This window comes from Sarcophilus harrisii, chromosome X, assembly GCF_902635505.1.
Source record: "Sarcophilus harrisii chromosome X, mSarHar1.11, whole genome shotgun sequence".
NCBI classification, from domain to species: Eukaryota; Metazoa; Chordata; class Mammalia; order Dasyuromorphia; family Dasyuridae; genus Sarcophilus; species Sarcophilus harrisii.
This window is the reverse complement of record NC_045432.1, coordinates 50,843,465-50,853,518: the sequence shown is the minus strand read 5'-3', so window position 1 is coordinate 50,853,518 and position 10,054 is coordinate 50,843,465. Positions and strand designations below refer to the sequence as shown.

The 10,054-nt window shown below is 37.5% G+C and overlaps 1 non-coding gene across 1 annotated transcript; it reads left to right on the top strand.

The window, feature by feature from the left end:
- The first annotated feature begins 354 nt into the window (after positions 1-354).
- On the top strand, positions 355-427 carry TRNAS-GCU. The gene has a single exon. It is a non-coding gene; the product is annotated as a tRNA-Ser (tRNA).
- The last annotated feature ends 9,627 nt before the right edge of the window (positions 428-10,054 follow it).

Below are 10,054 nucleotides of genomic sequence, written 5' to 3'. Positions count from 1 at the left end.
GCCTTCCCTGAGTTCTGTCAATTCTAGTGTCTTCCCTCTGTTAATTACTTTGATCCAACTCAACAGGCAGACCCATTGCTTTGTATATATCTCTTTGCATACTGTCTTCCCTGTTAGATTGGGAGCCCCCTGAGATCAGGGACTATCTTTTTGCTCTTTGTGAATCCTGAGCCTTCTGCCAGGACCTAGCACACAGTAGGTGCTTAATCGATGCTTCCTGCTTGATTAGCAAGCATTCAAAGCCAGCCCAGAACCAGCAGTTTTGGAATGTCCACTTACAGTAACGATATGGAATGTCAGGCAAGAATGCGCAGGTCCTACTAAGGAGCCAAAGCAAAGGGGAACATTAATCTTGGTCCCATGGTGTAGTGGTTATCACAGCTGGTTGCTGTCCAGTAGGTCCTGGGTTCGACTCCCAGTGGGACCAAGGTTCCCTTTTTCCCTGTTCCTTGTCTAATTACAGTGGATAGCAAACACTTACAAACATTTTCTACAAAGGTTCTTTTTTTTGGTCAGCTAATCAATCCCCTGTTTTTCCTATATTCTTTCATTGGTTTCTGGAAAAGTTCTTCAATTTCATGTAATCAAAATCATCTATTTTATTATCAAAGGACACAAACAGAGAATTTTCAGGAGAAATGAAAACCATTTCTAGTCATATGAGAAAAAATGTTCTAAATCACTATTGATCAGAGAAATAAAGATTAAGGCAACTCTGAGGTACCACTAATTTATACCTATCAGATTAGCTAAGATGACAGAAAAAGGTAATGATAAATGTGGGAGGGGATGTGGGAAACCTAGGACACTAATGCATTATTGGAGGAGTTGTGAAATGAACCAACCATTCTGGAGAACTATTAGGAACTATATCCAAAGGGCTATCAAACTGTGCAGACCCTTTGATCCAGCAGTGCTGCTATTGGTTCTGTATCCTAAGGAAATCATACAGGAGAGAAAAGGACCCACATGTGCAAAAATATTTTTAGCACCCTTTTTTTGTCATGGCAAAGAATGGGAAAATGAGTGGATGCCCATCAACTAGGCAATCGCTGAATAAGTTGTGGGATATGAAAGTAATGGAATATTATTGTTTTATAAAAATGATGAATAAGCTGAATATGAAACAGAAAAGAACCTTGATCATACAATGCTACCCACAGTAGGTCCTGTATTCCATTACCTTTACCCAGCATTGATGGAGTGTTGGGGGTACAGGTATTTCTTTTTAAACAAACCGGGCAGTATATTTAGAAAGTGCCAAATATTTAATTTTAAGCACCCAGCAGTTCTGCATTCTATTTGGATTTTTTTCCTATAGGAAATGGAGCCTCTTTTCAATGGATGGAAGCATACACTCAAAGCCCACATCATTTGTTTGTTTTGCTGAAGCAGAACTGAACATCAATGAAAATTTTAAAACTAATTATTTCAGTGGCTAATATAGTGATTTTTTTATTAAATTCAACATGTGCTCTACATCCCTCTAGTCAATTTTCAAACCTTGCAAGAACTTTTTATCAGCTGTTGCTGTGACTGAAAGCAGGGCATTTGTAATCCTAGCCTTAAGATCATCCAAAGAATAAGGTTTTAATTTATACAAGGCAGTTTTGACAAGACCTCACAAAAAAAAAGTCTGATGGAGACAGATGGGGTAATTGAATTGGCCAGGTGAGAAGTCATCTCTAGTGATCCACCACTCTAAGTAAACATTATCCCCAAACTCTACCAAATACAATATATAATGCCACATTTCCTTGGCTTGCTAAAATTAAAATGTATTATTCAAAATTCACAAAACCAATTATTAAGTACAAAAGAAATTTAAGTAAACTTTTTGAAACTATCCTAATTCAACCCAAAAAAGTGCTAAGATATAACTGTTATTTAATATGGCTTATTTCTTTTTTTAAAGAAAACTATTTTTTATTATAGCTTTTTATTTACAAAACATATGCATGGGTAATTTTTCAACAGTGACCCTTGCTAAAAGCAATCATTTGGGGGAAGAATAAGAAAAATCAAGAGTTTTCATTTTTCCCTTAATGCCTTCATAGTCACCCTCCAACTCTGTCTCAAAAAATAAAATGTACCAGAAAAATACTAAGAATATTCTAAGTCATTTAAAATAATTTCTAGTCTTGATATTTAAACTGAAATTAAGTGCTCTGCCCAGGGTTGCATAGGTAGTAAGTCTCAGGGACAGATTAGGAACTCAGGTTTCCCTAACTCCAAATCCAATAATGTGCCCACCAATTCCATCAGCCTTTATCCATCAATAAACTGAAAGAGAAGCTATCCCCATTCAAGTACGACCTGGAGGAACTGAATGCAGAGTAATATGTTGATTCTTGATTGATCTCTGCCTTCACCCTTGATTCCATTCTTCCTTCTTTGCTATAATAGTCTTTCTATCTGTCTCTGTCTCTGTCTCCGCCTGTCTCTTTATCTCCCTCATCAATGGCCTTTTCTCAGTCCTCATCCTCCTGTACCTTTACTGAAGCTTCTGACATTGTGGAACAGCCATTCTTGAGTTTTATTGTGCATGCCTCTCTCAACTTCCAATGACAGTCTCTCCTGGTTCTCTTCTGTTCTTGTTACTTATTCTCAGTCTCCTTTACAGGATCTTTATCTATCTTCTATCTCTTTTTTCTCCCTAAACTCTCTTGGTGATCTTACTCATTCTTATGTGTTCAATTATCATCTCTAATCAAACGACTCCCCCCAAATATATACATATATTAAGATTTAATCTCCATCTTGAAACCTAATTCCACATCCCAATTTCCTGTGGATCATCTGCACCTAAATGTCCTATCCATACCTAAAATTCAACAAATCCAAAATAGAAATCTTCATTTTCCACACACCCCTCAATATGCCCCTGCTCCCAGTCACCTAGGTTCATAGCCTTGGAGTTATTTCTTGAATATCCATTCACAGTTCATATATAATCAACTACCCAGTTCTGTTGATTTCATCTCCTCATCTTTTGCATTTATCTCCTGTTCTCTCCACTCATATGGCCACCACTCTAGATCAGGCCCTCACCATCTCTTGCCTGGTCTGCCATACATATAATTTACGTATGTGGTACATACATAATCTTTTTTTTTAAAGAAAAAAGGCTTCCTTTGACTCTTTTACCTCATTGAGCTACCAGTCCACCTTTTTCCTCCCTTTTATTGCAAAATTTTGTGAAATTCTACAAATGATGCCTCTATTTCCTCACCATACTCAACCATCTTTCCCCCTTGCTTGTCTGGCTTCTGACTTTACCATTTTACTAACGTGGTCACTTAAAGGTCATCAGTGAAGTGCTAATCATATCCAGTGAGCTTTCCCCCCTAATCCTCATCTTCCTTGATCTGCACTGACACTACCAATCTCCACTTTCATTTAGAAACATTCCCCCTCAATGACTTCAGAGTCACTTAGTCCTCTGTCTCATTCAAGACCTTTATCCTTTCCCAATCCACCTCTGAGATTTTATCTTTGGCTTTCTTTTCTCTCTACACCACCTCCTTTAGCAATTTCATTCATTCTTATATCTTTATCATATCTATTAATATAAAGACTCCCAAATATCCCAACCCCTGAGTTCTCTTTCTACCATGAGAGATCTATCGCCAAATGTCTACAGATATCTTCACAAAAATGTCCTATAGGCACCTCAAAATACACATCCAAACTGAGTTTACTATCTCCCAAACCCAATCCCTCTTCTGACTTGTGATTTCTCTCAATAGTACCATCATGCATCCACTATGCCAAATTAAAAAACTTGGTTTTGGCTTTGACGCAGGTTAACTGAATGCCATGCTTGATCCAACCTTCTGAATAACTCCCCTTTCAACTTCCTTAATCATTTATATATTTATATTCTTGAGATGTGGCCAGATTTCCTCAGCCCATCTTAACATAACTTTACATAACATTACTTCAGTTTGAAGGACTTTTCACATTTAGTCTCAAGCCTATGACTGATAGAGACATTCTCACTTAATTAAGGTATAAAAACTAAAATAAGGTGGTGTAATTTTGACCCCACTCTTACAAAGGCACCATTTGCTTTTCAGTGATCTTGCAGCACCTTTCCCCAATCACATTTTGTAGTTCTTTGGGTCTCTGAGGATGTAGTTCATCTGGGCCAAGTGACCTAAACTCAAGAAGGGCAGCGGGGTGCTCTCTTATCATCTCCTTACTTATCTTGGGTATTGAATTCTTTGTAGATGTTTTTGTTCTAGCACTTCCAATGCCTACATCATACTCCTTGGCAGAGCAAACAGAAGCAAAACAGGAATTAATGAGTTCTGCCTTTAACTGTCAATCCTCATTTTCCCAATATAATTTTGGGAGGGAGTTAATCCCTTTTTTATTGTACTTAGCTTTTCTTGATGGTTTGAACTCACTCTGAACTTCAACATTTCCAACAGCATTTTTTATAATATCATACCATGCTCTTGTTACCTGTCCTTGCTTCCATTCTCTGCATACATCTTTTAAAAATGTAAGCTAGATAATGGGTTACCTGTACATGCACATTTATCTCTTCAGACAAATCCCATTTTTCCTCCTGAACAGAATTGTTTATCTTCATGTCTTCAGAATTTCATCCATCCTGGGCTAGCGTAATCCATGGGATCTTTTACTTCAATTCCCTTTATGTCTACTTTTAATTTTAGGAGAGAAGATTTCAGAGGGTTTAAAAGATGGATATGTCTTCCTGAATTAGTTTTTCTTTTCTATATCCCTTGTGTTGAGTGGGTCAGAGTGAAGAAATCAAAGTTGATGTTTCTATGGTTTTCTGAACCAAGACTTCTTAATTTTTGGCATTTGGGCCTACAAAGGTCTGAGATAGAGTTTAAAAAAAGCTGTGATTAAGTTCTAAGTCCAGTGCTCTATTTACACTGCCTCTGAGGTAAGTAAGCCAGGCCACAAAGCCTGAGAACTGAGTAGGAGTTAGGAGAGCAAGAGGAAAGGAGCAAAGAACTGAGAGAAAGACAAAGAGACAGAGAGAAAGCAATTCCTAGAAGGATAAAACATGGAGTGTACCAAACAAATGGTATGGGATACATAAAGCCTGAAACTAAACGAGAAATAGCTTTCTTAGAGAAGAGTTGGTGGCACCAAACTCATGTTTCACAGAAGAGTTCTTGTATGTGATTTTAAAAGACTTGTCAGTGTGGAAAATGGTATAACAATCAAGTCTCAGAGTTGAAGCAGATAAGAGGAAGGAAATATGTTTCCAGCCCATGGCAAGTGAATTGAGGTGATGTATCCTGAAAGACATTCAAATGACAAAGAGTAAGAAAGTATTGCTCAAGCTCTAGCTATCCACAATCAAAACTGGAGACTGCGTAGTGGCAACCTGGCAAGCAAAATCTAGAATTATGTTTACACAATTTGATACATTCAAATATCTGAGTGAATTTGTATATATTTAAGCCCAGATGTCTGTCTCCCTCAGCAGCCCAATCCTACCATTGGGCTTCCAGATGAATAGCAGCTATGAATGACTTCTATTCTATTGTGGATTTGGACTAACAGGGAAAAAGATACATGGGAAAAAAAGAAATCCCATTGTCTTCTACATTCATCCCCTCATCTCCACCCCAGGCTCCTTTAAGGAACCAAAAATGGATTGAGAAGTCCAAAACATAATCCCTTCCCTTGAATTTACAATATAATTGGGATGATAAGATGCAGAGACAGACATCCCACAATTTCTACAAATAGTAAGATCCCAGATTTCCTATCTCCCAGTTAATTAACCTCTCCAACAGTATCCTGGGTTAGAATAACTGATAATGCAATCTTTTCCTATGGTAACTTTAGTGCAGTGATGTGGGGAAAGTCAGGGTAATACAGTAATAGAGAAATGATTAAATAAATTGTGGTATACAATAATATAATGAAATACTTTTATTCAATTAGGACCAAAAAATACGAAGCATTTAAAGAAATTTAGAAAGATCTCTCTACTAAATAATGCAAAACAAGAAAGCATAACCAAAGAATCAAAGTACAGACTGTATGACCATATAAGATAAAAAGTGAATGTGGATAAATGAACAAAGAATTTTGAAAAGGACAGTGACTGAAAAATTATACTTTATGTTAAAATTCATTAATTTTGAAAATAATTGATTTAAATGTAAATAGTCATCAAGTTAGTACTGGATACTCAGTGTTAATGTTTTAAAGAAGTTCAGGCAGACACAAAGCTGTAACTGCAATTCAGATACTCATGCCTTCTACAAGAGTCAAACATCTGCCTCCACTAACAGAGAAGGTCTCAGTAGACAGCATATTCTCACTTACTCTTTGCCTCTGTCAATCAACCCAACTGACCAACTTCCCTAAATTAATTCATGATAATAAGGCTATAAACCGTGTAGTTTCAGGACCCCTTAGGGAGAAGAGAGGGCAAGACTGTATGGAGGAAGTTGAGAAGCAACAGGAAGGGAAGAGTAAGGCAGGCAGGTAATGAACAATGAAATTCTTAGGAGCAAATCAGAGTTGGATTCCCTGGAAAAAAGAGGATGAGCAAATTCTCCTGATGCCAGGACACTATGCAGAGGTTCCAGAGACAAAAGATATTTTGTCATATGTGTCGGTGTCATATGTATTATGACTGGACTAACCTTGACATTGTGGTCATAACTACAAAAAAAAAAAAGACTCATAAAGCTGGCAGTAACCCACGAAGCCATCTGGTCCAAATCCTCCATTCTCTAGATTCAGAAAGAAGTGACTTATCCAAAGGTAAGGGCAGGCACTTAGTATCAGAGGTGAGATTCAAATCTAACTCCCAGTCTCCTGTAGACCCTGTTAGGTGCTACTCCAGCTTCTTAGCCTACAAGCAAAAGACTCCCTTATATTACTCTAACCTGGACTGTTTTACAGCAGGGATTCTTCTGTAGGACTTGAAAAGACTTGTCAGTGCAGAACATAGTAACACTAGGGCGTCAGTCAATAGTGGAAAGCTTTAGTGGTAGAGAATATTCATCTTTGAAGGGGTCCACTACAATATTTCTGGCATTCCAAGTATGAGCCCTGAGAAATAGTCTAGCATGGAAATTTCTAAATAACAGCCATTAAGGACAGCTAATGTGGGCCCAAGTACAACAGGATTGTACTCTTTACTTAGGGTCTTTATCTATGACTGGAATATTCTCCCAAGATCTACAAGCTATTTTCTTATAAGAGGCTCTTCCCCAATCATTATATACCTCAACAACGATACCGTATGAGGATGTATTCTGATGGAAGTGGATTTCTTCGACAAAGAGAAGATTTAACTCAGCTTCTATTGATCAAGGATGGACAAAAGCAGCTACACCCAAAGAAAGAACGATGGGAAATGAATGTAAACTGCTTGCATTTTTGTTTTTCCTCCCAGGTTATTTTTACCTTCTGAATCCAATTCTCCCTGAGCAACAAGAGAACTGTTCGGTTCTGCACACATATATTGTATCTAAGATATACTGTAACCTCTTTAACATGTATAGGACTGCTTGCTGTCTGGGGGGGGGGGGGGGAGGGGGGGAGGGGAAAAATCGGAACAGAAGTGAGTGCAAGGGATAATGTTGTAAAAAATTACCCTGGCATGGGTTCTGTCAATGAAATGTTATTAAAAAAAATAAAAAAGAGGCTCTTCCCCAAAATAAAAACACTGTTGTTCTATCTTTTTTTCCCTTTTGAAAGCCTTTCATTTGTACATTTGAAATGCAGTCCCTGAAATACAAGGCCCAACAGTAGTGATATGAACTAGTTCATTGCATTGATGTTAATCTGATGACACGTTTATGGAACAATGAAGAATCTGGAGGTGAGTGGAGAGGAATATCAGAATTTATTTGGTTTTAATTATAAAATGCCAGGGCTTAGAAAAGAGAGCTTAGAGATCATCTAATTCAACCCCCTCATTTTACAATGAAAGAAAATGAAGACTTTCAAGAAGGAAAAAGATATGTTCGAGGTCACAAAACCGAGATGCTAACTTCTATATTGAAATTGTGTATTCTTGTCACCCTTTTTTCTTGCTCCTTACCCCTCTTTCCCCCAAAAAACACTTCAATCAAAACACATTCATGCATCCCAGTGCTGGTGTAAATATGTATTGTCCCACAGTACACAACTGATAGAGATCTCTCATAGTAGTCATGGCAGAGCACACAAATTAGAAGGATCTTTCCAGAATTGTGAAGGCAAAGTCAAGTTCACTGCATCTTAAAACATTTTCAACAAATGTGACATTTGTTTTTGCATCCCTCTCATTTAAATGGTTGTCCTAGCTCTGTGACAGGCAGTACGTCTCACTTATTGCGTTAGTTTGAATCTGCTCTGTCTAGGTGAAAGGGCTTTTGGGAAAAGGTTTGTTGGCTAGGGTCTGGAAACGATGACTTTTTAAACTTCATTCAAATTTTAGTACTTATGAGATAGGAAACCCACTAAGGAGTATGGGCTCTTTTAAAAGAGATTGGTTAATGGCTTAAACACTCATTTGCTTAAACAGTTGGAATCATTCAATTGTAAATGACTAGGGTTATTTTTTTCCATGGGAAACATGCTGCCTGTTAAAATGATACAATACCATTTTGCTGTAGAGTGCATGGATTGAAAAGCATTAGACTCCCATAACTATATTAGCAGTCATTTAGATGACTTTGAAAGCATCTAATGAACAGGAATTTGGTCTGTGTCTAATAGGGACTTAATAGCTTGGAAAAAATTGAGTACTTGAATAATTTGACATGGCTTATTTTTTCATTCAAACTTCCCAAATGCCTAATCTCATTAGAGGCTATAAATTATAACTTACGCTTACAAGGCCCATAAGTAGAAATTAATTGTTTAGATATTGTTGGTTTTATTAAATATCCAATATTATAACTGAACATATATGCCTGTTCTTATGTGCAACTACGTGATGTAGTGGACAGAATGTTGGACTTGAAGAAAAAAGATCTGAGTTCCAAAGCCAAATTGAGCACTTACTAGCTTGGTGACTCTGTGTAAATCATTTCATCGGGATAATAACAGTATCTACTTTGGAGGATAAAATGAGATAACCAATATAAAGCACTTTGAAAATCTTAAGGAATTATATACTTTAGCTATTATTATAACAATAGCTATACTTAATCAAACAACCTAATATCTGTAATGTGTTTAGGGACTATGTATCTGAAACATGTATGAGCTTAATAAATGCTTGTTCCTTCTCCACCCCTCCCATCCCCATTCATTCTTCCTATACCAAATCTATAGATATGGCCCAACACTCTCTCCTGAGCATTTGTTCCATATTAAGTGTTGCCTAATGTACATTTCAAATTTTATGTTCAACTCAAACTCAATGTGTCCCAGACATGTCCCGTCATCTTTTCCCCCAAACCCAGTGTTCTTCCAAGTTATCCCATCTCTGTGGAGAGCACCGCTACCTTTGCTGTCACTCAGGATTCATCTTTCATTCCTCAATCTCCCTCACTCTCCATATGCAAGTCTATATCCAGAAGATTTCTTGCATCCCTTTCTTCTTCTTTTTTCACATCCAAATAAACTGACTTTCCCACCATTCCTTACTCATCTCATCTCCATTTCCCATGAATTCAGGCTGTCACTTTCCCTTCTTAGGATGCCTCATTTCATTCTAAGTTCAGTTTCAATGCCACCTTTCACATGAGGCCCCCCAACTGCTAATGCCCCCAATTACTCTGTATTTATTTTGTGCATACTCATACATGTACATATTGTCTCCTCTAGGGAACAAGCACTCCTTTGAGGGGAGAAATTTTTGTCTCTAAACATCCAGTGTCTGGCACATAGCAAATATTTGATAAATGCTTGTTGATTAATTAAAGAATCAGTTGAGGAAACCTAATCATTTACTCCCTATGTCTCTTAATTTTTATGCCTTCAGAGGAGAATTCACACCTACCACCAGGAGCTTGGAAATGTTATGGGTGTGAAACAGAAAAAGACAGACACAATTATGCATGTGCAAGGGAGGCGACCTCCCATTCACTTGCTCCATGTTCAAGAGGCT